General features: G+C 35.9%; 1 protein-coding gene across 1 annotated transcript in view; it reads right to left on the bottom strand.

Annotated features, from left to right (window-relative positions):
• cpm (carboxypeptidase M) overlaps positions 1-1758 on the bottom strand; it is a 21459-nt gene extending 19701 nt beyond the window's left edge. The window contains exon 1 of the mRNA XM_055022066.1: positions 1681-1758. The gene's annotated coding sequence lies outside the window, so the exon portion shown is untranslated. The remainder of the gene's footprint in view (positions 1-1680) is intronic.
• Positions 1759-6783: the final 5025 nt, after the last annotated feature.

The raw sequence follows: 6783 nt of genomic DNA, 5'->3' as shown, positions 1-6783 counted from the left end.
CCTTTTATTTTAATATTATGATAGTCAGAGCCACAAATGTCCGGTGATTATTATCATTATTTTATATTACCTTAATTTAAGAAGAAGAATTATTATCGCAAGCAGTATTTTATTTAATTTAAATTAAATTTTCCTTCAGAATCAATAAAATATTTTGAATTTAGTTTGAAAAAGAAAGAACTTGAAGGACTGAAATAGTAAAATTTGACTAAATTAAAAACTCCCTTTTTCAGTGGGAAAACTTTAAAAATACATATTTTCTAACAAAAACGAGATGTTACATTAAATCTTTGCCCACTTTTAAGAATTTAATAATTTATCTTAAATATTTTATTGCAAACTGGAACAAATAAATGAAAACTAACTAAATTTAATCAACTTTTATTCAAAATGTCACTTTTTGGCGCCTCTGCTGGTGAAATGTAAATCATTTTATTATTTATAAAAACATCAATGGTTTTTAATTTGTGGTTATTTCCTGAGATTGTGATAAAAATGTTCAGCTTCTGATCTGATCTCTACTTTTAAGGACAAGAGATGTAAACATTAATTAACTTTAAAAGCAGAATTGTCTGAAACTGGGAATAATCTGCCAGAAGCTCCTGGTAACTTATTACAACCAGGAGGTCAAAGTTCAACCTGTTTCTGTTCTAACTGACCCCCTCAGGCTCTGTGTCCTGATTGGTTGAATAACTTCCTGTTTCTGTTAAAATTCACAAACAACATGAACTTTTTCTGCACTAGTTAAGCAGCTTCAGCCATAATTAGATTACAATCTGAAAATCTTCAGTTTTTAGCTTCACTCAAAGAGACGAATTGGAAAAATTAATTTATTTTAGAGAAACTAAATGTTTATTTGATATAAATAACTAAACAGAAGAAATTTTTACTTTTAAGTTGTTGATTTATTTTTTTAATGAGGCAAATTTCAATTGAACACCAAAGATGACACTTAAAAAATAAAAATAAAACCAAGAACATAAAGGTTTTATTTACTAATCAATAAATAAACTTTTCAGGCATTAAATGTTTCTTTGATTTAATACAGATTAACAGAAGTTTTGATTTTTAGGCTCTTTTTTAATATTTGATAAGTTTTTTTGAATAAAATGCATAACTTTCTAAAAAAGGAAAATTTATTTATTTTTAATTATAAACAAACATTTTCAGCTGTTATTCAATAAATAAGTAAATACTTTCAATGGTCTTGAGTTAGTTTCTGTGGTTAGTGACAAATTACCAAACAATAAAAATCATCCAGCAAAAATCAGCTCGTTAAAAAACACAAAAAAATTAATAAACTTTATATTTTTTAGGTGAAAAAACTGCATTATAAATAGTATTTCCTAAATAAATAAATAGCAGCTCAACAAACTAAATGTTAATAATAATTTTACATAAAATCCTTTTGCTGATGGTAAAAAGCCTCAAACAAGCTGCAATAAATAAATGTTGCAATAATAATTTTTATTTTCTGCAGTTCAACTGACTGATGTTTCCATGACAACTTTAAATGGTCGAATAAAAACAACATAAAAACCAGAAACTAGAAATAAACCAAAATAACGTCAGGAGGGGAAAACAGGCGCTATGAGGGAGATGAACCGAGCAGAACCAGAACCAAAACCAGGACCAGAACCAGGACCAGAACCAGAACCAGGACCGGAACCGGAGTCTTACCTGTCCGCCTCCGGACGTCTCCCGGTCGGGCTCAGCGACACGCCGACACCGGCAGAGTGACGTCAGCGGGAGAGCGTTTCTCATTCATCACCGGCTCCTCCCTGACTCAGCCGGAAGGGGCGGAGCTTAGCCGTCCAACAGGTTCCTATGGAAGAAACAGAGCAACGATTCATCCCGCTGCAGATATGCAGCTTTTCAGCTCATTCACATTCTGGCTCCACTGGCAGAAGATGTAAAATCACTCAAAAGAATCATTTATCTGGATGAAAGTGGACAACAAGCCCCTGAAAATGCCTCATCTGTTTTCTTCAGACAGAGAAAACGAAGGAATTTAAAGACTTTAGTCATTTTGGGAATAATCTCCAAACATTTCCAAAAGGTAGCAGCAGATTTCCAAGCTTGCCTCTGGGAAAATGCCCTCAAGGATATTTGCTGCTTTCAAATATGAACCTCAATTAGACCTTCAGGAAAAATATTTAACCTTCACTGATAGCTACTAACAGTTTAATTTCTAGTTTTTACTAATAAAAACCAGATGAATCAAAAACATCTAATTTAAATTAGTTTTCAGCTAAAGCCAGTAGATTTTTACTACTAGTTTAGTTGTAGTAAAAGTTTGTAGTTTAGTGTATATTTATGTTTGGAGTTAAAACCAGTCAAACAGTTTCAGAGTTTTCTAAACATTTTTCAGCTCTTTGCTCTGATCTGATAAAAGCACAGAAAGTTATTAATGAAAACACATTCAATCCTGTAAGAAACAGTTACATTTATGGTAGTGATCCCCAGTAACACAGGAAGTGGGTAAAAATAAAAGTTGTTAAAAATGAAGAACTGCAGCTGGTTTATCTTTATCTTTTCCCCATGAAACCCTAAAACATTCTTGTTCCTGTTTAATTCCCGCCTCAGTGTCTCCAAAGTGAAAATAAACAGTTTGTTTATGAAAATGAGCTGAAATAAGAAAAACCGGATTCAGTAGCAGGTTTCTGTTAAAGGACTGTGGCGCCATCTGGTGGCTGAACGTTCATACTGCAGGACAAACATCATTCAGCATGAGCTGCAGTTTGAAATGACTGGTGGGATATTTTATTACATTTATTGGGGCTCTAAAAGTTTTGAAAAGGATATATGGGCTGAAAATTTATACGTCATATAAATCCTTTTAGATTTCCTCGATTTTTTCGCTTTGCTGTCTCACTAAGAAGTTCAAACAATTTTTTTATAGTCATCTAGAAATATCCTGAGTAAAAAGCAAAACGCAGTTTTCAAATGTAAGTTTGGATGTAAAAATGATCCAAAACATCTTAGATTAATGGCAAAAATAACTTCTGTCTTTTGATAAATCATAAATTTAATGAGGAAAACATTTTTTTGTTCAAAATAAAACATTTTAAGTAGTAATGAAAAGACCTTCATTGTAGAATCAAACAGCACCTGTTTGGCAACACAAAGTAGGTTAAATCCAACCAATCAAGCTGAGACCATCATCCACACACAGAGGAAAACATGGAAAGCAACTCGGTGAAGTCAGCTGAGACCTGCAACAATATTTAATACCCGTCTGGATTAATAGAGTTAATTTAACTTTCACTGAGATCTTAAGGCAGTTTTTCCACCTTGTATTCCGATAGACTCGGTTCATCTGCTCCACCTCCAGCTGCTGTTTCTGCTCTGAGACAAACCGACCTGTTCCCCTCCTCACCTGTGGGGGCGCTGCACCAAGAGCCACTGGAGGAAATGACAAAACAAACCTCTGAAGACAAATTCATCCTTCATGAAATGTAAACCAAAAATTGAGGGCCTTAGATTTTAGCGTTTGTCCTACTAGCATGTTTGTTTTACCCAGAATGCCCTGCTCCGTGGCACACTTCCTGCTTTTGGAACGGCCTGCGGACCGGTTGGCGTTCACATATTCAAACTGATTTTGTAGGCAAACGGAGTGAAATGAATCTCCGTGGGTTTTTCTCACGTAAAGGTTTTTTCAATTTGACAACTAAAAAAACTAAATCAGGTACTAAATGACTGAGCTAAAAGTCACAACTTTTTACTTCTGTTGTAGCTGCAGAAATTAATATTCTGGTGTCTCAACCATCCGAGTTGTTTAGCTCCTGCTCCTATTAAAGCGCAGCGGCGGCTTGATGTGGGTCTGTTAGCCTGTCTGGAGCTCGGAGGTAATAATGTCGGAATAATTGCAGCTCTTGGATCAAAGCCGGCTGACTGACAGCTTATTTAATCAGACACGGTCAAGAAGATGAGGAGCATGGTTTAGAAACAGGAAGTTAATGAATCTGGAGGGATGAGCGACGGGAACAACAGCGGTGCGACCATCTGTCTCTGTAACTGAAATCCTTATTTAGTGGAACATTGAGACGATGATTCACAGCACAGAGAGTTGAATCAGGTCTTAGTGGGAAGTTTGATTCAGTTCTTTGGAAAACAGAAGTTGGTGAAAGACCAAAAGGACATGAAGACCATGTTTTATCACTTCTAGACTTTAGAAAACGGCCAGCCTGATAGTGCTGACTTTACCTGGATTAATACCTCAATAAAACTAATTCCGTCAATAACTCCATCAATTTGATCAGTAGTTGTGTTTCCATGCCAGATTTATGTAAAACCTCGTTGATATTCTGCTAAAGTAAAACCATCAATGAGTTGCTTCACACAGTAAGCGCCGTCATCCTCCCTCCACTTCCTGTCGTTGTTTTCTTTGTGGTTCCCGCCTGCAGTAACATCCCGACGTTTCTGAGATGCAACAAAAAAAACTTCTGATTGCAGTTTTGCAAAAATACATTTAAAAAACCTGATTCACCCGAGCGCCAAAACTTTTTATGAAAAAAAACAACATGCTTTTATTTATATGTTGTGTTTCCATTTAGTAAATTTATTTTCATAATTTAAATCTGAAAAAATCTGCTGCTAACAGAAACAGAGCTTAATGTGGTACGGCTGAAAAACTACATAATCCAACTGCAAAACCTTTTTGAGTGTTTATTTATCATAACGGTACAAGATACAACATTACATTAGTGAAAGAGAAAAACCTGCAACATGTTAATGGATATTAACGACTGTGTGTTTGTGTGCTCACAAGCTTTTATTGAAAAATTAGATTTTTTTTCCATGAAGCAAATTTATCTTCATTATTTAAATTTGTGCAATAATATAGTGAATGGAAACGCAGCTGTTGATGCTACAGGCTGATGGAGCCAGCAGGATGCTGCATCAGGCCTGCAGGCAGAAAATGGAAGAAATTCCTGCCAAAAAATCAGGAATTTTGAGATCAATTAATTTCTAGAAAAAGAAAACATGAAAAGTTTTTTCTAGAATGTGTTTGACATTTGGAGCTCAGATATTTCCTTGTTTCTTCTAGAAAATTTCAGAAATTAATCTAAACATTTTTTAATAGAAATGCACTCATTTTCTTTTCTTTTTAAAATGACCCTAGTCTGCTGCTGTGTCTGGTATTGGCAGTGATTTCAACCCCTACAGGTTTATTCAACCAGAAAATTAGTTTTCAATTCAACCAACTCAAGATTTTGTCTCAGTTCAAGAAAAAAAAGTGTTTGAACTCATTCATATCATTACAGATCTGTCATCAAACAAAAACGCTTCCTGTTCGGCGAAAGGCGGATTATTAAAGACACAAAATGTCTGCAGGCTCTCAACCTGGAACCAGAGCAGGAACAATAAAATCAGGGCTGAACGCATAATGTCGGCTCCATGTTGTTCTCTTAAAACACGTCTGAGCATCGAGACGTCACTGCATCTGTTCAGAGTTTCTGAAACTGATGAGTTCAGAGAAAACAAAGTTAATCCAGGGGAAAGAGAAATCCCACATCCAGATCATCATATTTCCATAATCTGCCTGATGCTCTAATATCCCAAGCAGCAGGTTCTGATGCATTTCACATTTCCATAATACATCCAGTCTGTGGTGACGCTAAGCTCCAGGCCTGCATACAGCAAAGTGCAGCTGATATGCAAACTGTTTGTGCTGTAATTATTCCTGCAGTATTAACATCACAGGCAGAGCAGCTGATGAAGCTTTACCTGTCTGACAGCAGCGGATCCTTCAGGTTGGGCTTATAGCGCCTTAAAGCTGCAGGGCGCAACTTTTATTCAAAAATACATTTTTTACATATTCGCTAAAACCGTCACCATGTTGTGTTTGTTATGAGACAGATAATCTGTGAAAAAGTCACTCTCACTCTTGAGCCAATATCACCCTTTGAAGAAAAGCACCAAAACCAACCAATCAGAGCCAGGAGGAGGGGCTTAGCGCTGTCAATCATCCTCAGGAAAGAGCTGCTACCTGTGCTAATGGTGGCGAAACAATTCCCCATGCTTATGCACCATCATCAGTTCCCATGCTAACTAGCCTTAGCACTTGTTAAGTCCTTCCTCTTGGCTCTGATTGGTTGTTTTTAATTCCCACTTTTCGAAAAGTTTCACTCACCACTGCAACGGTGGCCATTGCAGATAGAAAATGAGGAGCCGCATAAAACTTTGAAATTAATCTGAGAAATTTCCTAGAAAAATTCAAAAAATTTTGAGTTTTAAAAGTTGAAAATGTCCAACTTTTAAAACTCAGAAATTTCCAAGTTTTTCCTAAGAAATGTCTGAGATTACTCTCCATGGTGCTCTTGATTGACAGCGCTAAGACCCGCCTCCTGGCCCTGATTGGTTGTTTCCAGTCAGCACTGAGAGAAGGCAGAGGAGCTCCATTTGTCCCCTGATTTTTTGTCTCATACTCGACTGTCAACACTTGGTAACAGTTTCAACAAATATGCCAACAAGTTGCTGCAGCTTTAACTCCAAAAACAAAAACATTTCCTGGATGTTTTTGTGACATGATGTTCATCTGAAACCAGATGATGTCCCTGAACCACCTGACATTTAAACACAAATATAGAAACAGACTGGAAATTATTGAATATAATTGAACAATTAAATAAAATGCTTCTCTAGGATCTTTTATTTGCTGTGAAAAAATCAGTTTGGTTGAAAAAAACATAATTAGTTGCATGTTAAACTCTGTCATGTTTTAGGTTTTTCTTTTTTGGTCTCAAAGTTTTTCTGTAACAATTTAACGTGAGAACTGTG

The sequence above is a fragment of the Poeciliopsis prolifica genome, unplaced genomic scaffold (assembly GCF_027474105.1).
Source record: "Poeciliopsis prolifica strain line A6 unplaced genomic scaffold, Auburn_PproV2 SCAFFOLD081, whole genome shotgun sequence".
Taxonomy (NCBI): Eukaryota; Metazoa; Chordata; class Actinopteri; order Cyprinodontiformes; family Poeciliidae; genus Poeciliopsis; species Poeciliopsis prolifica.
The sequence above is the reverse complement of the archived record's forward strand: the minus strand, read 5'-3'. Positions and strand labels throughout refer to the sequence as shown.